This window comes from Macrobrachium nipponense, chromosome 2, assembly GCF_015104395.2.
Source record: "Macrobrachium nipponense isolate FS-2020 chromosome 2, ASM1510439v2, whole genome shotgun sequence".
Taxonomy (NCBI): domain Eukaryota; kingdom Metazoa; phylum Arthropoda; class Malacostraca; order Decapoda; family Palaemonidae; genus Macrobrachium; species Macrobrachium nipponense.
This window is the reverse complement of record NC_087201.1, coordinates 128120299-128147052: the sequence shown is the minus strand read 5'-3', so window position 1 is coordinate 128147052 and position 26754 is coordinate 128120299. Positions and strand designations below refer to the sequence as shown.

Here is a 26754-nt window from a genome sequence, read left to right as displayed (position 1 = left end):
CTCACGAAGTAATTATGAGAGATAATTATTCACTCATTTTAATTGCATAGAGACTATTGCGAAAAAGAATTGTCAAGGAAATGAAACAAATGATGAGTAAGCAAACGGGGAGAGAGAGAGAGAGAGAGAGAGAGAGAGAGAGAGAGAGAGAGAGAGAGAGAGAGAGAGAGTACACTGCCGCCTAAGCCTTGTAGTAATGGCGTATTCGTCCCACTGGAATTTACATCTGAGGTATTTCATTATGCGAGCGAGCGAGATGATGCCAAGGTCTAATCACAGAAAATGGGAATTGTCATGACTAACAAAAAGAAACCGCCAGAGAAAAATCTCTGCAATCTCTTTTTTTTTCTCTCTCTCTTGCTTTCCACCCACTCCAATCTCTCTCTCGATTTTGTTTAGTGGTTCGTAGTAATGTTACTCAGCAAGGGACTTTTTTTTTACAACTGACTTTATTAAAGTGGACATATTACTGAAATGCAAAAGTAATGAAAAAGGTCAACAAATTAGTAAACAAAATACAGGGTCACAAAATAAACGAATTTTACCGTCACAGACGAAGTGCTATATCTTTATTCTTCCAAAACGTTCGCTATGCTGACGTTTCAGTTTCAAGTTGCATCGCCACAAGGCAATGCTGAAAGCCTCTGGAATATAATTCGAGCGACTATACATAAAACACAATATATAACACTTATCTATACTACCGTATAACTAAAGAAAGTGAGAAATACATGAGGTCGTAATTCGATCCTAGATAAAGGCAAAATGACGCAAATTATTGGTATTACTTCATAAACCCAATTGTAAAGTGTTTTTACGTATACTCACTTAGTTTTTGAGAACAAAAAGTGCAATTGTGGAACACGGGGCACTCAGGGTCATATTTGTACATACTTTATGCTGATGAACTATGCAAATAATATGATAAAAATTGAGTTATTCTGGCGACTAATGCTATAATAAATTTACGAAATGAAATGTAAAAGAACCATCTGAACTTAATGAATAAACGGTTATATGAAATGACGATTATGCTCCTTACAAATCAACACTTAGGTTTCTCTCTCTCTCTCTCTCTCTCCTCTCTCTCTCTCTCTATCTCTCTCTCTCTCTCTCTCTTCCCCTGTGATCAGCAGTATCTAGATGCGTGCATGAGGTGGCGAGCTTCCATGTCATGTATGTAAATTCTCTCTCATTTTAACTCGAAGTTATAGCGTATTTAACCAGAAATTTCTTAATTTTGCAGCGCTGAGTTCACTGAAGAACTAAGAAAAATATATGAGAGAAAAATAGAAGGAAAACATACAGGAAAAACAGGAAAAGAGAAAATAGCAATATGAAGACAAGTTTTTCCAGGAAGGTCGCTGGGGTGGTTCCTAAAACAGAATAACAAAGGATTTGGGATTGCTCTTCCTTTGTAAACAAGTAAATCTATTCTACTATTATGTGAAATGGTTTACATTTGTGATATATTCAGCTAAATACAGGATGCAATAAATTAACTGAGCGACCTTACTTCCCTAACGACTACAATATTAGATAAGAACTTTTCTATGCTTGTTGGTTACTTCTTTCTATGGCCGGAAAGTTAAGAGTAGAATAACAGTTTGATTTTTGTAGTCAGCCTGCATAAATAACACTGCATTTATTCATACAATTCGTCTATATATCACTAAGATGGCTGGGGCTATCAGCATTTCATACTTGCGGCTGCTTTTGTCGAATTCGTCGAAACGTCTGTGTCGCTATCGGAGGCTTTCGGGAAAATAAACATTCCTCAGCCTTCAGCTCCAAAGTTTCCATTCTCCCTAAAGACAAAACCTTAAAGTGAAGTCTGTTTCGGTTAGTGAAAAATTTATGGCATAATTTTAATTCGTTTTGATCTTTGACATCTAAAATGAACATAAGAATTCTAAATACAAAGTATTCACTTGAAATCCAAAGTACAAAAAAGTGTGTGTTTTTTTAACGATGAAGAAGATCATTCTTAGAAGAGGAGAGGGCGCAAATAAGCCGATTCCTAGTCTTCCATGTGACTCCACAAAGGTTTCCCCTCGAAAATTATTTCAATCTAAGGCTGGAATATGGAAGGATTTTCTACCATAGAAAAAGAAGCTGGATTGTGGATTGAATGGGACCGGGGAGACTGATACAGTAGCTTTAATTTATGGCAACGTTACAGATTTACATTTATCCGATGTTTCTTTCCCAGCGAAAGGCTATATTCCGGCCCGACTCCCGACATCGAAAAGACTCTGCTTTCTCTTAAAAGTGGAAATGAATTTCCAGATCCGGCGGCGGGTGATTCATTGTCTTTGACGATCTGAGCGAAAAAGGGACCAAGTTCATTTCTTCCCTAAATGAAATTTCTTACAAGCTTGAGAGAGAGAGAGAGAGAGAGAGAGAGAGAGAGAGAGAGAGAGAGAGAGGCGTATTGAAATTTAAGGAAAAGAGGGAGACACGCACACATATCGTAAGCACCCCCTCAGCAATGTTGAAAGCATTAGCATGAGAGACGAGACTTCAACATGTCAAATAAGATGGAAAGTGGTTCTGTGTTTACATTTATCAACAGGTTGCAGTGAGCTAACAGAAGTTAGTCCTTTTGGGCTGCACATTCAGGAGGACTTAGAGACTGGGGTAGTCTTTCACGAATTCCTTAAAAAATAGAAATAAGTTGAAGAGTTCGCTCTTGGCAATGCAAAATCACAAAGTAAATACCCTCATAATGAATGCCCCATTCTAAATGCACACTGGAACTATGATGACGTAAAAGTTTTTTTTTTTTCTTTTCTTTTGGTGAGTGTGTGCATACCTTGGAAATGTCTACAATACGGGTCTAAACAGGACATTTTTAAAATAACTTCCGCAAGAATATCCTGCTAGGCAAGTAATAAAGGATAAAAGTTAATTTGTAAATTTTATCATATTTATCATGGTCAATACTGATTATATATATATATATATATATATATATATATATATATAATATATATATATATATGTGTGTGTGTGTTTGTGTTAATTACCAAGTACTTTTATCAGTAACTAGTGCTTCATTGTTGACAAGTCAGTACAAGTAACAGGTATATATATATATATATATATATATATATATATATATATATATATATATATATATATATATATATATATATATGACGGAACAGATACATGGAAAAGATAAGCCTTTAATGTCTGTCTATAAGTAAGAGAAAAATCAGTTTCTTTCGCTTATTCATTTCTTTTTTAGTATCATACAAGGTTTTAACGATGAATATATTGCGCCTCCTCAAGTGGTTTAGAAACCACATTAAAACAATTTTGTTTTTCAACTACTGAAATTAATCCAGTCACTCTCAGTAACTTTTGGAAATCTGAAAAGAAGACCTAGACAAATCAGTTTGCCTATCATAAGAAACCAATCGGAGAAGCAGTGCTAGCGGCAGTGGCTGTGGAGGTCAGGATTAGTACTCTTGAAGGACCTTCAGCCATTAGTCTACATTGAACATATGGGATGAGATACGTCGCATGTGGCAGTGCCTTTCGGTTCTTCAGCCATATAGCAAACAGAATATTCCCTTTGTTTAGATTTAATTTACTTGAGAAATCTACTACATGCTCAGTTGTTGCGCAGTTAACAAAAGTAGGCATTACCATGAAGGAAAATAGCATTTTCACGCACCAACTTTAATAATTAGTCCATTTACTGGAGTAACTACTTAACTTAAATAGCACTGACGTGGCACCTGGATATACACTTTTATAGTTTTCATGCCTTCGTAATGGAGCAATTCAAAGAAATTAGCTGTAATTAAAATTGGGTACAACATTGGATGTTGATTAAAAGTGAATGGTCATAATGGTGAACATGAATTAAAAGAGAGATATAAATATAAATAGAAAAAGAAAAAAACGTACATTATAATTTCCTGTCAGTGAAGTGAATCGGATATTAAAAAATCATTTGTCTTATGATTCGTGAATTAGAAAATATCGCTCATGCAAGTAATAAATGTTAATAATCAGCCCAGTGCTACAAACTTAACCACTTAACATGGTGGAGGTAGGTTGATATGGATTCAAAGTGCAGAACCTGAATTTGACAAGAATAAAAGCAACAGAGCCAAATTAACTCATATCTTAATTGATAACAGAGTAGTCAATGATGATTATTTATAGTTAGAAACCAAACGCCCAGCCTCGACCTTAGCCGTGAGAGCAGCACTTAAAAACTAAAATAAACTACCACCCTATTCCTTCATTGCTCTTATTATCATGATTCCTCTACCACGCTTTCACTAGTATTAATCCTCTCGTTCTGCAGCCTAATTCTTTGTCTTCCCTGACGACCACGTGGCCCACCACTCATAAAATTTAGCACTGAGTCGTCATGGAGGCGGCAATATCATCCCAAAATTATTTGCCGACAACGTGATGAGGAGCACCCTCTGGGACCACTCTGTCAAATGTTAAAAGACTTAGGCTGCTGGTAGTGTAAAAGACGAATTTATGTGCCAAAACATCCTGCATTAACGTAAGTGGATTTCCAAGACGGTGCTCTTTATATTTTAATACTCACAGAACTTTTCAAGAAAAGTCCTATAAATATGGCAATGAGAAAAATAACTGGCGCTTAATATTTTTGAAACCCTCTCCAATAATGGTTTTATAATCTCCGAACTTTATCATCTTAGCGAGCATTTTCATAAGTCTTATGAAACACTGCGCCTTCATATATATCTAATCCCTTCTAGTGGAATTCCCTTTGCGAGTGACGCTTCATCTCACGCTTTTCCCCCTCGCCTCTCTCGCCTAGCCCCCCCGCCCCCTTCCCTCCCGCTCCCCTCTCCTCCCCTACACCTTCCTTCTACGTTTCAGGCTCATGATGAAAAATGTTGCCTAAACTGGTTCATTGGAAATTGATATTGGCTAAACTTACGGTGCCGAGACTTACGGCAAGAAAATTTTCACTCGAGCATCCGAGGGAACATAAATTTTAGATTATGACCTCTAGTGGCTCGATGGCGAATCTCTGGCATACTTTTGGAAGAAGAGGTCTTGGAGGGGTCGCCATCTTACCACTTCTTATCAATCTTCCTTCGACATAGTTCATGGAAGAGGAAAGGCTGCTTATCATCATCACTTTATCAATCATGGCTGCGTTTATAGAAAATGGCCAGAAGGTTAAAGTCCCACTAAGTGTCACTGTCATTTTACCATAAATATTTCATTTTCTGGCGATGGGATAGGGAGAGAAAAAAAAGAGACTGAGAGAAAAATAAGTTGAACTCCTGAATTTCATGTGTGAGTTCGGAACTAAAAAGAGATTCAGAGACTCTCTGAATTCGATTTTAAATCTTTTTAAAGCTTTGGCTTGTCCAATTAAAGGCTCAAATTCATCCCAGACAACCCGAAGTGCATCGGTCTTCACTTGAATATATAAAGCGACATCGCTGTTGGTATATGTAAGACCTGGAAGGCCTCAGTCAAGCTCGCATCAAGGGAAACTAAAGTCGACCTCTTTCAGCCTCAGATTCAAAGTGATTTGGAAATGCTCCTCTGGATTTTAAGGGAACGGAATGTGTGGAGTAATGTCTTCCTCTCCTTCTTTTTCTCTCTCTCTCGAAAACATCATCTCTTACCATCTTTCTTTTTATTTTATTTGTTTATTTTTTTTCCGTCTGCATCCTACATTTCTAAAGACGATTCAAAATAATTTTGTACGTGAAGAATATACTAGTAATCCAAAAGACAGAAAGCCCTTTATCACTCTTCTTCACTCCAGTTCAGTGGTAAAGGAAAAAAAGTAAGATATAAGGGATATTTCCACGAAGCGTATGCACATTTTTGATAAAAGCAACATTCCTCAATTCAGTTTAGTCGAGAATAACGCAAAAGATGATGAAACCAAAATCAGACCAAAACAAAGGCTCAGAAGTTTCAAAATACCCAATTAACTAGGCACGATGCAGGAAGTGGCAAGGAAGATTAACCAGCTATAGTTTGTAACATATCATATATTTATACATAAATAATATATACATATATATATATATAAATATATATATATATATATATATATATATATATAGTATATATATATATATATAATATCCTATATCTATACTATATCTATATATGATATATATATATATAATATATATATCTCTCTATCTATCTCTCTATCTACTATTTCTCCTCTATCTCTCTATCACTTACGTATCTCTCTATATCCTCTAATATATTATATCTATATATATCTTAATATATAATCTTCTCTCTCTATATATATATATATATAATATATATATAATCTAGACAATGATGTTCATGAAGGATCCTAGAGGTTTATAGCTACTATGGCTTTATTTAGAACAACACTACATCATCTATAGATATTTTCCAGTCATGAGAATGCCAGACATTTTAATAATAAACACACATACACATATAAACTCTGAACTTCACGATTTCTTCGCACTCTTTGGATATTCTTTTTGCTAAAAGTCTTAAATCCGAGTTTGAAAACAATAAAGCTCTCCCTTCGTGGCAGGATGCCAGTTAGAGTAGCTCTCAGAAATCCACAAAACAGAAAGCTTCTTAATTTATTTCCCACCAGATTTAGGGTGTAGTGGAAAGCGTAACCAGCTATTGTGAGAGTCCCAGAGAGAAGTTTTGTAGTTGATGCATACGTATGTATAATTATATATATAATAATATAATACTATATATATACAATATAATATAATACGATATAGATATAAATATATTTATAGATATTATATTTAATATATATATATAATATATATATAAATTATACTATACATATATATATGATATAGATATAATATGTATGTATGTATGTAAAACTGATTCAGGAAAAGATGAGGCAACTTGATGAATATATAAATTACATAGGCAAATGCCATGAAGGAAAGTGAAACAGTGTGTGTTTGTGTGTGTTTATATAAAAAAAACTACTGGGCAAGTTTAACATGTATATATGACTTCGTAATTACTATGATATCCACCTGACCTCTCAGTTTTATCATAAATTTTGGATTCACTTGTCAATACAAACCCCTGAATTAGAAATAAAGATCAAACGTAGAAACCTCCACAATCAGGGAGGAGAACTGCGTTGGAATGAACGTAATCTACAGCACTAGTCAACTGAAAAGGGTATAATTCTGGCTAAATCAGATCACTTTTGCTAAAGCTGGCATGTGCTCTCATTCTCACAATGCCATCAGATTTCCAGCACGGTGCTTTAAAGTGATATATATATATATATATATATATATATATATAATATATATATATATATATACCATATAGATAAAGATATATGCCACGAAGGAAAATAAATGACGGAGTTTATTTCCTTTGTGGCATTTATCTTTATTTATGGATTTATTACGTTCCTAACTTTCGTGATTCAGTTATACATACATTACATATATATATATATATATATATATATATATATATTATATACTATAATATATAATATAATATATAATATATACTATATATATATATATACATATATAATAATATATATATATATATTACTCACACATCAAGATCGAACCCCATTCACAGAAATGACACGCCGTCAAACGTCATATAAAAATTGGATCATAGTGCCTCTGTACCTGAGAATTTTCCTTCACGAACATCCAGTGAGTCAATCGGTAGAATTTCATTCGACTTACCTCTTCAGTCAATATATTGGGCAAAATTTGCAGTTATGTTAGGCGGCAGCCTACCCAGGAAAAAACCCAGGTACAGAAGTGGTTAGGTTTCAACTTTTTATATCACCTTTGTAGGTCAATTGGCAGCGCCCAGGCTTGTCACTGGAGAACGTGAGGTTTCATCCCGCCGAGCCAGAAATTTAGTTTTGTACACTCCACAAGTGTTCATTAATCCCATATATATAATATATATATATATATATATATATATATATATATATATATATATATATATATATATATATATACATATATATATATATATATATATATATATATTATATATATATATATATACACTACACATATATAACTAGATATATATATACACTATATATATATATATATGACTATCTATATATATATATATATATATATATATATATATATATATATATATATATATACATATATAGATATAAATAGATATAATTTTTGTTCTGAATGCAATATATCTGGAAAAACATTTGAGATACCAAATTGGATTAATCAAATGGGACAAAAGATTTAATGACTTGCTAACACAGTATAATCCAATCTCCCGTGACTATCTAGTTTGATCAAAAGAGATAATTCAATAATTATGGATATTAATTACATAGTTCATTCATGTATACATATCAAACTGGACTGCACCCTTCGTATTAGTAAACTGGCCTTATGATGATAATCCTATGCAGGTTATTTTTTTGCGTCCTACTTGTGCATAATGAGTGAAACTAAATAAGCGTGCCTAAATACATAATTTTGAGAGATTCAATAATCAATGCATGAATGTGACAGCTTTGGTTCTTTTTATTTGTGCTTGTGCGTGCGTGTGCGTGTGTCTGTGTGGTTAGTGCTTATGTCTATATACATTATATATACTATATACTATATTATACTATAATGTCATATATATATTAATATATTAGAAGTACTACTTATATATATATACTATATATATATATATAATACTTACATATAATATATATATATATTATATATATAATATATATATATATTATTATTATTTTATGATACATATATGTATAATATATATATACATATACAAATATATATTATATTATAATAATAATTATATATATAATATATATAATTAATATATGTATATTATAATATATATATATATATACACTTATACATATATATCTATCTATATATATATATATATATATATTATTATAATATATATATACACTTATACATATATACTATATATATATAATATATTATATATCTATATATATATATTATATTAATTATATAACACTTAACATATATACTATTATATATTGATATAATACTTCTAGGGGCAACAATTTTTCACGGATACAACATTCATTGAATAGAATGGCTTTCTCACTGTTAACCAGCTTTTTTTGAAAGTTGACTGTTCATATTTTCTAATTATTTTCTTTACTTCATTGTTCAGGTTACTAATGGACACATAATGGGGTCTTCCATTTACTCCAGTATTTTTACACGCGACAGCTGTTTCGTCAACCTATACGTATTGACGTTTTCAAGCGTACTGATACAAATATGAGCCTACATGCGTTTTGTGACGTCATGAGGACGGAAAGGTAGTACAATTGCCAGATACCTAGTTTTAAGTATTTACAAAAGACTATAGTGAAACATAAAATAAGACAAATAAATAAATATGTTAACAACAGAAATTAAATAAAAAAGTTGAAAGTAAGTTATTATATGCACATTATACATAAATATATATTAATTACATATATGTCTAATTCACTGAAAGTCAGTGTGCGCTCCTGTCCGCGTGTGGGGGCTTTGTCCCACGCGGTTGAAGGACTGCCTCCTACACGAGGGCAAGGATCGGTCTGCCTCACGTTGGATGTTAAGGACTGGGACGTAGCATTGCGATGCTGACTGCTTCTGATATCAATAAACGATTGTAGTTGCCTTCCTTGTGTATTATTTTGGTGTTTGTGAGAAGTTCTTGTAATGATGGTTTTTTATTGTGGTATTCCCACAAAAGTGCTGATGAATGGCTCCTTGGTTTCTGTGGGCCTGCATGCGACGTTTGAGTGTGGTGTTTGTGTGTCCGATATAGCATTTTTGGGGGACTGACATTGCTCGTCAGCACAGACAAACTTGTATACTATATCAGATTTAACCTCTTTCTCCGTCGATGGGGCCGTACTATTTTTCATTACCAAAGAGGCCGTAAGGTTTGGTTTGCAGTAAATCCTTGCTGTTATTTTGTATATGGCGCTAGGGGGGTGGTTCCTCTTCGCAGTATACCAAGGATGGCTTTCCTTTCATCTTCGTGGTGTTTGTTGTATGGTATCTGATGGTATATCACTATTTCTTTGTCTTTGTCTTGTGTGTTGTTCCTCGGGGTCGGATTATGGAAAGCCTCTAATCTCTTTTTGACAACTTGCTGGATCATGTCATCTGGATATCCGTTATTTGTGAGCAGCTGTTGAACTCTGTTGATCTCTTCGTTAGTCGCTTTCCACGTGGAACAGTGTGTTATGGCGCGTTTTTATGTATGCATTTACCACAGATCGTTTATATGCATCAGGGCATTCTCCTCTAGCATTTAAACATCTTCCAGCGTCTGTCTTTTTAGTGTATACGGTGGTATTGTATTTGTTGTTCTTTTGGGTCACAAGTACGTCCAAGAAAGGGAGCATCTTCTCATCACTTCTTTCTACCGTAAAATTTAATGTAGAATTTGCTTGGAGTTTATTTACTAATTCTTCTATGTCATTGTCGCCCTTTGTTGTGATAAAGATATCATCAATATATCTCCCATAGATTCTGGGTTTTGGGTGTTCTTTTCAAATGTGACCTCTTCTGTGTGTGCCATGTATGCGTTTGCGAAAAGAACCCCGAGGGGGGAACCCATTGCCACGCCGTCCTTTTGTCGATATATTTCGCCCCTATGTGAGAGGAATGGGGCTTCCTTTGTACATGCTTCCAGCATCTCTTTTAAGATTTTTTTTTTTTTTTTTTTTTTTTCGGGGATCGGTAATGGTGGTTTCTCAGAGCGGTATATCTTGTCCATGATGATTTGTATTGTTTCATCCACTGGTACGTTAGTAAATAAACTTTCAACGTCCCAGGGATGCTATGTCTTCGTCGGGTGCGGTGTCTTGCAGTAGGTCGATGAATTCCGTCGATGATTTTAGCGAGAACGTTGAGGGAATGTACGGCGTTATAATTTCATTCAATTTCTTAGCCACTTTATACATAGGAGATGTCATTTGGGATATAATGGGCCGTAGCGGGTTTCCCTGTTTGTGAATCTTGACTGTGCCGTATAGCAGTATCCGGGCGCAAAGTCTCCGATGATTTTTGGAAAGCTTACTGTTCTCTGCTCTTTGTTCGCTTTTTCTGTTAGTCTCATCATTTCTTTATGAGGTCATTTGTTGGGTCTTTTTTAAGTGGGCTGAAACTTATTATTATCACTTAGTATATTATCCATTTTGGTGTGTATTCATCTCTATTCATTATGACGTACACTGCGGTTTTATCTCCTTTGCGTATTATTATGGTTTCGTTTTCTCTCAGTTCTTTTGCTGCTTTTTTTAACTGTGGACTGACTATGCGACTAAAGTAGTTTACCACGTGTTCTATCGGCCTTACCTCCCCAGTAATTCAGCGATGCACTCTTGTTTAAGTTCGATTTTGCGTTCTTCTTTCAGTCGCAGTAGTTTATCGATTAATACTTCTGTATTAATCCTCTTGGATTCAGGGTGTGGTTTTCGTATGGAAGAACCCATTATGTGTCCATTAGTAACCTGAACAATGAAGTAAAGAAAATATATATATATATATATATATATATATATATATATATATATATATATATATATAATATATATATATATATATATATATATATATATATATATATATATATATACACTATTCATATATACTATATATATATATATATATATATATATATATATATAATATATATATATATAATTTTTGTTCTGAATGCAATATATCTGGAAAAACATTTGAGATACCAAATTGGATTAATCAATGGGTACAAAAAGATTTAATGACTTGCTAACACAGTATAATCCAATCTCCCGTGACTATCTAGGTTGATCAAAAAGAGATAATTCAATAATTATGGATATTAATTACATAGTTCATTCATGTATACATATCAAACTGGACTGCACCCTTCGTATTAGTAAATGGCCTTATGATGATAATCCTATGCAGGTTATTTTTTTGCGTCCTACTTGTGCATAATGAGTGAAACTAAATAAGCGTGCCTAAATACAATAATTTGAGAGATTCAATAATCAATGCATGAATGTGACAGCTTTGGTTCTTTTATTTGTACTTGTGCGTGCGTGTGCGTGTGCGTGTGTCTGTGTGTGTTATTGCTTATTTCTTAGATATAAGAATATATTAGATATATATATATTATGAGATATATCTATATATATATATATATAATATATAGATATATATATATATAGATATATATAGATATATATATATATATATATATATATATATAAACTATATATATATATATATCATAGAGATATATAATATATATATATGGATAGTATATATATATATAAATATTTATAGATATATATATATATATAGATGAATATATATGTATATTATTTATATGATATATGGTATAAATAATAATATATATATTAATATATATATATATATAATATAGATTATATATAAAATATGTATATTCATATTTATATATATGATAAATAGTATATATATATATATCTATGTAATATATATATAATATAGAGATATATAGGAATATATATTATATTATATATATATTTATGTATATATAGATATATAATATATATATAAATATATATTATTTATTATATATTATAATATATATATATATATATATATAATATACATATATATATATATACTATATATATTATATATATATATATATAATATATATATATATAATACATACATACGTATATACTGCATATGTGTCATTGTCAGTCACTTATTCACATAATTAATGGACATTAATCTAAAAATCAGCTAAATGAAAAAAAAATACGTTTCAGCGCTCAATCAATTTTACGTATTAGCTTTCACTAAGGATAATTTAATCGAAAGCTTTTGCCCATCTTTGCAGATGCCATTGCAAATCACTATTTCATATGAGTGCTGATAAAAATGCCAATTAAAGAAAAGTCTTGAGTATTTAAACTCATTCTATTTCTTTTTCATCTATTTTCATTATGGACATTACGCCAACACAATATTTAATGAAATAACGTGGAATGACATCGCCATAATTATTTTCCGAAAAAATATCCTGAAAGTCCCACATGACAACACTCTGTAATTACAAACGCCGTAACATGATCCCTCCCTTGTCACTACTCTTTCTTCTCATTTTTTCACATTTCTCGAGGAAAAACGATTATGCTAAGTATGATTTTGCTGAGTATGATTCATGGTGCATTTTTCATCATTAGTCTTAGGAAAGTAAAATAAAAGGGATTTATCTTCAAGGAAGTTCATTTTTCCTAATTCTGCAGAGCTTTATTAATGTCCTAACTGATATTTGAAGTTATTTGAAAGCATTTAATTATCGGGAGTTCTTTACTTTACTCATTTTTGCAAGTTTACTTGATACTTCCCTTAATTTTACGTATTAGTGAAAAGCAAATTATTTAAAAATGGAGTAAGCAAGTTTTAAATTATGGGTAAATAAATTATGGCGTGTGAGTAAACCTTGGTTTTCCCAACATCATGGGAATAAAGCACATAATGTGAAAGAGCTTGACCTTATGCAGTTGTACCCTGGAATGGAATGGAATGGAATATAGAGTTATGGCCAAAGGCCACGCGCTGGGACCTAGAGGTCATTCAGCACTGGAAAGGAATTAGAGAGTCGGTAGGAAATGAAAGGTGTAACAGGAGGAAAACCTCACAGTTGCACTACGAAATAATTGTTAGGATGTACCCTGGAATCTTGGGGGTCCCTCGTGCGTTTGTGCGCTCGGTTAGGTCTCCCATCAAGTGTCTTACACAAGGTGGTTGAATAATTTCTAAAAGCTCTTAACGTTAACGGAGATAATTCACATTCCCAGTTCGCACACGTTATTACATATCAACGTATACTAGCACAACTTCCTTTTCATGAAATGAATACAGAACAATTATGACGTAATCTTTTCCTTACTGAAAAAGGAATCACTATAAAAACAAAAGTTTATTCGAAATTAAGCTCCACTAATGCAAACATAATTCTTAATAACACATGTTTATGAAAGAGTCGCATCCCTAAATATTATAATTATTATTATTTTTTTTTTTTTTTGCTCTATCAGTCCTCCAATTCGACTGGGTGGTATTTATAGTGTGGGGTTCCGGGTTGCATCCTGCCTCCTTAGGAGTCCATCACTTTTCTTACTATGTGCGCCGTTCCTAGGATCACACTCTTCTGCCTGAGTCCTGGAGCTACTTCAGCCTCTAGTTTTTCTAGATTCCTTTTCAGGGATCTTGGGATCGTGCCTAGTGCTCCTATGATTATGAGTACGATTTCCACTGGCATATCCCATATCCTTCTTATTTCTATTTTCAGATCTTGATACTTATCCATTTTTTCCCTCTCTTTCTCTTCAACTCTAGTGTCCCATGGTATTGCGACATCAATGAGTGATACTTTCTTCTTGACTTTGTCAATCAACGTCACGTCTGGTCTATTTGCACGTATCACCCTGTCTGTTCTGATACCATAGTCCCAGAGGATCTTTGCCTGATCGTTTTCTATCACTCCCTCAGGTTGCTGCTCATACCACTTATTACTGCAAGATAGCTGATGTTTCTTGCACAGGCTCCAGTGGAGGGCTTTTGCCACTGAATCATGCCTCTTTTTGTACTGGTTCTGTGCAAGTGCCGGGCATTCGCTTACTATGTGGTTTATGGTTTCATTTTTCGTATTGCACTTCCTACATATGGGAGGGATGTTATTTCCGTCTATCATTCTTTGAACATATCTGGTTCTTAGGGCCTGATCTTGTGCCGCTGTTATCATTCCTTCAGTTTCCTTCTTTAGATCTCCCCTCTGTAGCCATTGCCATGTGTCATCGCTGGCTAGTTCTTTAGTCTGTCTCATGTATTGTCCGTGAATTGGTTTGTTGTGCCAGTCCTCTGTTCTGTCTGTCATTCTCCTGTCTCTGTATATTTGTGGGTCTTCGTCTACTTTTATTAGTCCTTTTTCCCTGCCCATGCTCTTTAGCCACTCGTCTTCACTGGTTTTCAGATATTGCCCCAGTGCTCTGTTCTCGATGTTGACGCAGTCCTCTATACTTAGTAGTCCTCTCCCTCCTTCCTTTCGTGAACTGTATTTGCTCTTGGGTGTAGTGCTTTGTGTATTGTCATATGTTTCCTGGTTTTCTGATCTATGCTGTGGAATTCTGCCTTCGTCCATTCCACTATTCCTGCGCTGTATCTGATTACTGGCACTGCCCATGTGTTTATGGCTTTTATCATATTTCCGGCGTTGAGTTTTGACTTGAGTATCACCTTGAGTCTCTGCATATATTCTTTCCTGATCGTGTCCTTCATCTCTTGATGTTTTTATCCCCCTCCTTCCATTATTCCCAGGTATTTGTATCCAGTCTCATCTGTGTTTGATGTTGCTCCCATCTGGTAGCTTTATCCCTTCAGTTCTCGTTACTTTGCCTTTTTGTATGTTGACTAAGGCGCATTTTTCTATTCCAAACTCCATCCTGATGTCCCCAGATACAATACTTACCGTCTGGATTAGGGTATCTATTTCCTTGATGCTCTTACCATACAGCTTGATGTCGTCCATGAACATCAGATGGTTGATTCTATTGCCTCTTTTCTTGAGTTGGTACCCGGCATCCATCTTCTGTAATACTTTTGTCATGGGAATCATGGCTACTACGAAGAGTAGTGGGGACAGTGAGTCGCCCTGGAAGATCCCTCTCCTGATATTAACCTCTGCTAGTCTTATTCCAGAGCTTGTAAGTATTGTATTCCAGTTGCGCATTGTATTTTTGAGGAAGCTGATGGTGGTTTCTTCTGCCCCATATATTTTCAGGCATTCTATTAGCCATGTGTGTGGTATGATGTCGAAGGCTTTCTTATAGTCTATCCATGCCATGCTAAGGTTGGTTTTCCTTCTCCTACTGTTCTTCATTACCATTTTGTCTATCACGAACTGGTCTTTTGTGCCCCTACACTTCCTTCTGCAGCCTTTCTGTTGGTAGGGGATGGTGTTTGTCTCCTCAAGGTAATTGTATAGCCTTTCACTGATGATACCTGTTAGTAACTTCCACATTATTGGTAGGCAGGTGATAGGCCTGTAGTTACTGGCTATATTTCCCTTACTCTTGTCTTTTTGTACTAAGGATGTTCTTCCTGTGGTCATCCATTTGGGTGCATGGTGATTTGAGATACAATGCTGGAGTTGTTCTGCTATTCGTGGGTGTAGGGCCTTGAAGTTTTTGAGCCAGTATCCATGGACTTCATCAGGACCTGGGGCTTTCCAGTTTGGCATTTTCTTTAGTTGGTGTCTGACTGTGTCTGTCGTGATCTCTGTGAATCTTTGTTTTATTCTCCCTGTTTCTTCTTCCTTGACTTCCTGGAGCCATGTTGCATGTTTGTTGTGTGATACCAGATTGTTCCATATGTTTTTCCAGAGTCTCTTTCTTGGTTCGGCTTCAGGAATTTCTTGGTAGTTGTCTTCCCCTCTTAGTTGGCTGTATAGTCTTTTCTGGTTGGTTCCAAATAGTTTGTTCTGTTGGTATCCCTTATTCCTGTTCATGTACCATTGGATCTTACGTGCTTTGGCCTTAAGCCTCTGTTTTACATCTTCTATTGTGTTGTTTAGTCTTCTCTCTTATACTTTGTATTTCTTGTTGAGTTCCTCCCTTGTTTTCTTGCTTCTTAGCCTTTTTTCTGCCATCTCTTTTAGTTTACTCAAGTCAGATCTCATCTCTATGATTTGCTTTTCCAGGCGCCTTTTCCAAGGAGGTTGCTGTTTTGGTTTCTGTTAGGTTGGTTGTGCTTTTGGTGTTGGTGTTCGAATCCCCATCACTTCTGCCACTAATCTTGCTCCTGCATATGCCAAGTTATTTGTTTCTGTGATACTGGTGGTGTGTATTATGCCCATTATTTCATTGACCTCACTTGTTTTCTCCCTTAATTTCTTGGTGTTGTAGGCTTTCATGGAGGGGATCTTTGTTCTCTCTGTATCTGGCTCCATCCATTGTCTAATCTTTTCTACCCATTCCGTCCTCTCTGTTACTTCGTCGGTGTTTCTTCGTGTGTCGTTGTTTGATACCTCATCATCCCTGTCGTCTTCTGTTGCATCGTCTCTCAGTTCGTCTTCGTGTAATTCGTTGTCGTGTGACATTTCCTTTTTCAGTTCTTCTCTTTCTGTTGGGGAGAGCCAGTTCATTTTCTTTATGTTCCTTACTTGGTCTGCCAGCCTCTGCTCTGTTTGGGGGGTGTTATTCCTCTCATTCCAGATGTTGACCAACCTTCTTCTATATCCTCTCTCCATCGGGCTGCTTCTGATGTAGCATCTCCATATTTTCTTATTTTCTTCTCTTGTCCATTTCTTCCTTTGGTTTGCTTCTGTAGCTCCAATCTCAGGCTGGTAGTTACTGTCGTTGTGGTGGTCAGTTGTTGGATGACAACCTCCAAGTACCTGACCGTCTTCCCCTTCAATTGGGTTGAATACCTGGCTGCCGGACGAAGCTCCTCTGTTACCAGAGGTTCCATTTACGTCGTTGTCGTTTATTCCTTTATTTCTTTCCATCATTGCTGAGTTTTGCTATTTAACCCCTAGCTGGACCCTACTCCATCAGGGATAGGTACTCATTTACAGCTGAGTAGACTGAGGAAATTATGGTAAAGATCCTTTCCCAAGGAATCAACGCCGAGGAGAGCGGTCACCCATCCAACGACTGACCAGCCCCAATGTTGCTTAACCAGTCCATTGACGACCTAAAACACTCTGCCAAGGCGCCACATATTATTATTATTATTATTATTATTATTATTATTATTATTATTATTATTATTATTATATTTGCACATGTTCCTAAAGTGAAAGAGATTTCAGTATCATTGGTGATGCATATTTTATCACTAAACATTGGATTAAAATAGATTCTTTTTATTGGGAGGCACACAGGCAATATATATATATATATATATATATATGGATATATAGATATATATATATATATGAATAGTTTTATGTTAACATCTTGATGATATACTTTCTTCACAACATAATTAGAAGTATAAAACAAGAATCTGTATGAATAATAAAAGTTTATGTCATACTTATCTTAGGACAAATGAACATGGGATTCAGAGGACCCTCCCTTAATATTCTTTAGTATTTATTTGCAATTTACTATTATGCAAAGCGTAAACTGATGAAAAATGCTTGTTTCGCATAAATAACTGCACAGAGGAATATCCTTCCGATAATTGTTCACAAATCCTTTGCATCGCTGACATTTTAATAATGCTGGACAAAAATGTTATCAAACATTACTGAGTGGCAACCTATAATCTCATTTGCATTCCAGTGTAGCCTAATATGCATGTGAATTTTTGCATATTTAATGAGATAAATTCTATGTTTTGCATAAATGATGCAAAGATTTGAATGCCCCAATTACAGTAATTCATAAATCTCTTTTATCTTTCACATCAAAGATCGAATTTCCAAATACTTGTCCATAGATAATAGTATGTTGAAGATATCCTAGGACTTACCGATGAATGAAGATCTAAACTCATGAGGTATTGAATGATGCGCAGATTGTTTCATACCTTTATATTATGCAAAAGGTATTACTATGCTAATATTTTTTTCGACTCAACAACATACTTCCCTGACCAGTGTTTAATGACGAACTATAAAACTAATTTATTAAAGCACACGATTCACGTGAACGATATTCAAGAAAATTCATAGATTTCCAAGCTTATTCTAAAAGAAAAAAACTATTCAAAAAAAAAAAAAAAAAAAGAATCTTTCTGAAGGTCCAAAACGAACCTACTTAGAGGGACAAATTTATGATTTACATAGGTAGCTTAGTCGATAATATGGTGGCTGTCTGTCCTTTTTGTAATCACTTATGTCATATTTCAAAGAACGTTACAGTAACTGTATCTGCGAGTTTGTTGGTCTTCCTTACTTTACACCTTGCAGGCCAGGAATTATTTAAGGTACGCTGAATACTAGTAAAGTTATCTTTATGAAATATGATAGTTCTCAATTCTTGTACGAACAGTTGAAATAGATTCAAACCTAATAAATTCTCTAATAATGTAGAAATAACAAGTACGAACTTAAAAAATTTATATATAGATTTTAAAATATTGTAATCTCAAAAGAAGCCACAGTTATCATTATCGAATGCATCCTGGAAGTGTTATGAAGTTATACATCTAATAATGACGGTAACTGAGTTGATAAAGGACAGTTAATATTCAGTACGACTCTCATTAACTCATCAATCAAAGATCTTAATGTGGTTTGATAATATGTTAGAAAATTGAAGTTTATTCATCCTGCTCATAACAAACAATGTAAGATTTAAAAAAAAGTCGGTGATAGTTTCATTTATTTAAGTCAGTAAACCATGATTGAAATTCAATGATATTCAAAGTACGATAACAATATTATTTATGAAATTACATATAATAAAATTAATTATTTCCATGTACATTATGCCTGTCCAACAATTATTGAAAAAAGTTTATTAGGTTTTGAGATATTTGCAAAAATGTGAGATCATGTCCTTTTTTTCATCAACTTCTCCCATTTATTCACAATAATGTTTTATCATGTCTTCATAGTATGAAATCCAAAGGGAGTTATTTGTCTTGTTACTAAACGTTGTTTTACAATAATGTATGATAATAATAATGAAAAAAACATCCAAACCCACTAAATCTATTTTTTTATTTGCCAAAAAAAATCGAAAAATTACACAAAAATATTGTTTAACTATGTCTTTATGTTATGAAATCCTAAGGAAGTTATTTGTCTTCTTACTAAACGCTGATTTAAAATAATGTATGACAATAATAATAATGTAAAAAAAGATCTAAAACCCACTGAACCCATTTTTTTATTTGCAAAAAAATTCGAAAAAAATTAAAAAAAATATTGTCACACAGTTAATAAATATCAACATGCTTTAATACACAAGCCATAGAGTATGTTAATAATTATTCTAACAAACCTGTGAATAATGGTTAATGCTGAAGAAAATTATGACAATAAATAAATGTTTTAAATTCCAAGAAATTCCTAAAAATCAACATTTTTAGAGATATATTTATATTTAAAAAATACCCATAAATTGAAGTACACTTATAATTATACAAATTACCTGCGCGTAATGACTAATGATGATGGCGTGGTAGTGAAAAAACAAATTTAGTCTAGAGAAGTTTTTAAAACTATATCGGCACACACCATCATTAAACATCAATAAACATGGCGTATGTGATCAATTATTACTGATGCACATAATGGTTATCAGCGCAAAAAAATTAATAAATTAATAAATAATATTCAGAGAAGTTCCAAGCAATTAACATTGTCAAACACCGTTTACTAACATCAATAAACCAGGAGTATGTTAATAATAATCCCCCAAAACTTTTAGATAATCATGATTTTATATAATTTAATCAACCCCAAAAATGATAAACTCCAAGAATTTCCAAAAACGTAGTATTGTCACAAAAATTTTTTTCAAAATGTTTCAACAATAAGAATTTGTTACATACAGTTAATTAACATCCATAAGCACTATTGAACGTGACGTGGAGTATGTTAATAATAATCCTAAGAAGCCTGTGAGTAGTGATTGAGGATTAGGATGGTGGCGATTAATGAAAAAACTGAATATTCGAAGAATTTCAAATATAAACAAAACAAACACTGAGAAAGTTGATGATAATCCCAATAAACTTGTGAATAATTATTAGCGACGATGGTGACTAATGTATAAAAATAATCATAAATGGATTGGCACGCATGGAAAAATGGATAATGGAAAAGAATAGTTTTACTCACCAAAATTTGAGTTATGGTCTTGTTTAGCATTAATCCTTAGACAGGCAAAGATCCTCACCAAGGGATTGGGAAGGCGAGGTGGGATGGAGGACAGCAATGTTGAAAGGACTACGCTGCAATTTGCATTTGTACTACGCCGAGCTGAAAGAAGGTAGTCGAGGCCATGACTTCACAAACTATGATCGTCATATCGATGAGATCTCTTTTCTATATTTTCACACTACAAGCCTTACTTTGACCTTTAACCCTATTCCTTTAATATAACTGCTCCTCTCTTTACCCTAACCTATTATAGCCTTGCATTGTTCTTGAACAACACTCAGAAGTCTCGTATTTATCACTGTTAGCAGCTTCTGAACACCAAACATCTTCTGAAATAGCTTCATTATAACTATAGAAGCAACCGAGACACTGAAGAGTTTCCCTTTTGCTTTTTTTAACAATATCCGTGACGTACACGGACCGGCCACACAGCTCCCTTCCATACAATCTAAGCTTCCTAAACTAAACCCAATACAGCGGGAATATTATCACTCGATGATTAGTAACACAGCCGATAATAGTCAACACGTTGTCTATTCGGGGCACTCACTAGTAGCTTTACACGACAATAACAAGAGCACCGATCGATAGTAAAGCCTCATAACGGCTCTCCAGAAACTATGTGCCTAGTTTGGAAGGCTCGTTATATGCCTTCTAATTTATTGTTTGAAGCATTAATCTTGATTACAAAAATTCTTCATTATATCTCTAAGGAAGCATGGTGCGTTGTCATTCGCGTTTGATGAGAACGATTTGCATTAAATCTGATCTTCGACCATGTTGGTACCATTGCATAGCACTGTTTTCAGTTGGTTTATATAAAAAGTCCGGTGAAGAGATTCCTGTTGTAACCTGAATTTCATTGGAAGTGACGCATAACACGTTTCTCGAGTGACAGAAATAGGATTGGCTGGACGGTTATGTGCTGATCTACGTATAAGCAAGAATTAACTTTAGGTTATGTAAGTAGGGTAACTTTTGAACAAGTTTTTGATGTGTGTAATATATATGTTATATTAATATATATATATATATATAATATATATATAATATATATATGTAAATATATATATATATATATATATATATATATATATATAAAGATACAGGCAGGTTATATATATATATATATATATATATATATATATATATATATATATATATATATATAATGTGTGTGTGTAATCTGTAGGTCTCTAATTCCTAAGTCTTTGGAAAAAATAAAAAATATTTTACTTAATAATATCCCTGTTCAAATTTAGTTCCTTATCTACAATAGATTTCTCTGAAAAGTGAATGAAATATAAAATTATCATGTAGATGACTAATTGATACTTACTGTATAAAGGTACATAAAGCGCCACTTTTTTTCTCTTAAGGACCTAAGAACTATCATATCAGAATTATTTATAAGGGATAAACATATGTTAACCAATAAAACACAATGAAACCTCCTTACTGTAAAAGGTAAATAAAGCGCCACTTTTTCTCTTATAGGACCTAAGAACATAATCAGAATATTTATAATGATAAATATGTTAACCAATAAAACACAATGAAACCTCCTTACTATTAAGGGTAAGGGTAAGGTTTTGTCATTCATACAACAAATATGAATAAAATTACAACTATGAATTAACAGTTGTTTTCAAACGAATAAACGTTTAAACGCTTAGAAATAAACACATTTAAAAATGTAATTAGGAATACCCAAAATATCCAAAAAGCCAATTTTGAATCGGTTATTCAGTAACACGTAATAAACGACTGAGCATTGCAGTCTAATAACTCAAGACCACTGAGAACATCCCACCAATATTTACTTCGAAGTTATCCATATTCCATTACAGAAATGGCTTAATTCGTCCGCAGCGCAGTAATCTGAACTTAAAAGTAAGCAATACTGCATTATGTGAAGGATTAAGCAACCCTCTACAACGCACCTTGCCCTCCACTTTCCAGAACAATATGTAACGGGCAAAAAACGCTATAAGCAACAGCGTAGTATAGGTGATGATATGACTCGAGAACAATCAGAGAAATTAATCACAAAGTCCCTTCTCAGGTATATGAATTCCCGGTTACATATTACAAGGATAAGTTATAATTAAAGAGCCATTGTTTACCAATATACAATGAGAAAAATTATAAGATTTCATTAACATTATCACACACAAACTCCTGATTTATATATCGGAAAACAATAATAATTTTACTATTTTGGCACTCGAGAATGAAAATCAATTTAAGTGACATGGAGAAGAGGTTAAACGTCTGCTAAGTGGCAGGGATTACGTTCAGCTAAATACGATCAGTCCACCTAACTGCTAATAGATAGAAGCATAATATGCTGTGGTCACGAAAGAGGGTGCGGGGCTAGCAACCTCATCCCTAATGTCCTTTGATTCTAACATTTTCCTATCTGATCTACAGAAAAGAAGGCCATAATTAGGATGTTGTATAGTGGAAGTGAATATAATCATCACTTAAAATTCGGTACTATGATTAATCCATCTTTTCAGAAATATGTAATCATCTAATCTGCTTGGCTGCAATGTGGGGACTAGAGGAAAAACTATGCATTTGAGAGAGATGTAGTTTTGTAGATATCCTCCTTTTATTTCTAAATCTGTTGCTTTTGCGTTAGAAAAAAGAATATTAAAAAAAGTGACTGAAAACTGATGAATAAAAAAAAAAAAAAAAAAAAAAACGGTAGCAAACACATGTATTTTGCCCAACCTCCAAATCACGCGAAAGATTTACGATAGAGAACGTTTTTTCAGGTATCCTTCCGAGGGGACCTTTTTTTACCTCGTTTTCCGATCACGGCAGGACTGACGTAAAGCGCTCTAAGGAAAGAGTCTATAAATACACAAAGCAATTAAAATCAGCTGGTTTTAAAACTCGTGAGCGGAAAAGGCATTTTTGCACCACGTGGCAGATTTATCGAATGAAATAAAATGGAAACGAGAGGCGAATTGAAACATGAAAGCCGAAATGTTCTCTTCTGCTTTCGTAGTTAACATAAAGAAGGAGCGGCGTGAATAACCGCGACTCACTAACGACTCTGCGGTGTATAATTAATTCATCCATCACCACTTTTGCCTGCGCTGAGGCTTTTAAGTCCGTCATTTAAAGTAAGAAAGACTCTCAGAATGACCATGAATAGCAGTGCATACGGTCATAGAGAAAAATAGCGGATAATATATTCATTTATCACCGCTTTTGTTCACCGCATACAATACGGGGCGGTGCAATCGGGCATTATTCTAAGCAATAACTCTGGCTCAATGATGGAGGCAAACATCTGCTACATGGGGCTCCGGCAGGGCCTTTTCGGGGGGCGGGGGTACAGCGGCCTCCCATTTGATGCTGTTCAATACTACCGTTGCGAAAATATTGCTGGGCACCCTCCACCGATGGAAAAAAGCGACAGAGAGAGAGAGAGAGAGAGAGAGAGAGAGAGAGAGAGAGAGAGAGGGGTGGGGGGGGAGTGACCAGGGGAACGAGGTGGTAGATCGCGGGTTAGCGGAAACGGCAGAGATATGGAAGAGAAAGGCATCATGGTTTTAGGGTTAAGGAGTAACCAGCTGTGAGAAAGGTGAAAGGCGCCAATGACGCGTTACCGGTTTGAGGAGAATTGATTTAATAGAATTTATTCTTTGCTACAAGTCAGAGAAGAGGTTGAAAGACTTTTTATTCTTCGTAAAAATAAACAAATTGCTCTAAACATACACCCCCACCTCACTTGTCATAAATGTTTACAGAGCGGGACATTTCTACCACTTACAAATTTTCAAAGTTATGAAAGAATGGCCATCTCATTTACTTTTTTTTTTTTTTGGTCAAATACATTTCATTTTAAGAAAGGAAAGCGTCAAGTAAAAATAGACAGGTAACGACTAATAATAAATTTATCGTCATATTTGTTTCAGGAATTATAAACATTGTAAACTATATTATGATGAGATTTTCATGGACAAACTTTTCATGTCTATAGAACACATCCCTGGTTGGAGAGAAGTATAATGGGCTTCCTATATATGAATATTTTCTTTGTATATCTAACAATAAACTTTCGCACGTGAATAGAGGGAATAATTGGTTGAATATAAGAGCAAGTGCATGGATATTTCAAGGACTCTTTCATGTTATCGAAATGGTCTAATTCAAGAAAAGCAAATAAGTATACTTGTTTATTCTGAAGAGAACAACAAAAATCTTTTCTATATTACAAAGGGAAAGTACACTGAAACGAAAATACATTTCTTATTTTCAGAACTTTCTCAAATTTGTCACAAAAGTATATTTCGATTTTCTTTTACTTTGGCCATCCTCAAATAACTAGCAAATACCTTTTTAATACTGGTTGAGATATTATAAATCAACCAATATCAGTAAATATACTATGACCAACCGCGTTTCAGGAAAACGAATTTACAATTTCCTTGTCGGGGAGTAAATCTTCAAATGAATTTGCACGCCTAACATAGATGAAAAAAGAATCTGAGTTTCCCAAACAAATGCAAACCAATGTATTTCTGGCTAATAATTGAAAATGCACAAATTGGTTTGCCTTGCATTTGTATGTAAAATTCTTATGAAAAAGAAATATTCATAAAATAGAACACATTTAAACAGCGTAATACCGGTTAACAAAAAAGAGAGAGAAAAAATGTGCGGGATCACAATGAAATTTATATTGACATAAAAGATTACGAAATATCCCATGAACATAGGGTGGGGGCTATTTATAATTGCTGTACAAATCAAGGGGGAGCACTTTTAAATGTTGGCTTGGTGGTGTTGCAAATCTGTTTGTTTTTCTTTCTCCTAAAATATTTGTTCGTGTTAGAATTTGTATGGTTTTACGAAGACAAGTAATGTTTATCTGGCGAAAGCTATGACGCTAATACAATGATGACATATTGCGTGCATAAATAGGCTCTACGTTTGCCCCTATGTGGTTTTGCATCTAGTATTTTCCTGAACAAAGTACCTTATCGATTTGTGACGCGCGCGCACACACACAACACACACACCAATATATATATATATATATATATATATATATATATATATATATATATATATATATATATATATATATATATAATATATTGAATAACTGTCAAGCTGCATACAGATGTGGAACTATATATATATAGTGTACAGTATTTATGTGTGTGAGCATATACTACATACAACACGAATAAACAAACACATATATATATATATATAATATATATATTTGTGTGTTTGTATTGGTGCTGTATATAGTATATACTCACACACATAAATACTGTATACTATATATATAGTTCACATCTGTGTACAGCTTACGACTATTGTATTATTATATATATATATATATATATATATATATATATATATATATATATATATATATATAATATATATAGAGGTGTGTGTGTGCGCGTCACAAATCGATAGGGTACTTTGTTCAGGAAAATACTAGATGCAAAACCACATACGGGCAAACGTAGAGCCTATTTATGCACACAGTATGTCATCGCTGTATTAGCGTCATACCTTGCGCCAGATAAACATTACTTGTCTTCATAAAACACACAAATTCTAACACGAACAAATATTTTAGGAGAAAGGAAAACAAACAGATTTGCAACACCACCAAGCCAACATTTAAAAGTGCTCCCCCTTGATTTGTACAGCAATATATATATATGTATATATATATATATATATATATATATATATATATATATATACATATATATATATATATATATATATATATATATATATATATATGTATATATATATATATATATATATATATATATATATATATATATA

General features: G+C 33.6%; 1 protein-coding gene across 5 annotated transcripts in view; it reads right to left on the bottom strand.

The window, feature by feature from the left end:
* LOC135220981 (uncharacterized) overlaps positions 1-26754 on the bottom strand; it is a 452378-nt gene that overhangs the window by 341584 nt on the left and 84040 nt on the right. For 2 of the 5 annotated variants that reach the window (XR_010315842.1, XR_010315844.1), the window contains one exon: positions 20875-21015. The exons of the other annotated variants lie outside the window; for them this stretch is intronic. The gene's annotated coding sequence lies outside the window, so the exon portion shown is untranslated. The remainder of the gene's footprint in view (positions 1-20874; positions 21016-26754) is intronic. 5 annotated transcript variants of the gene reach the window in all.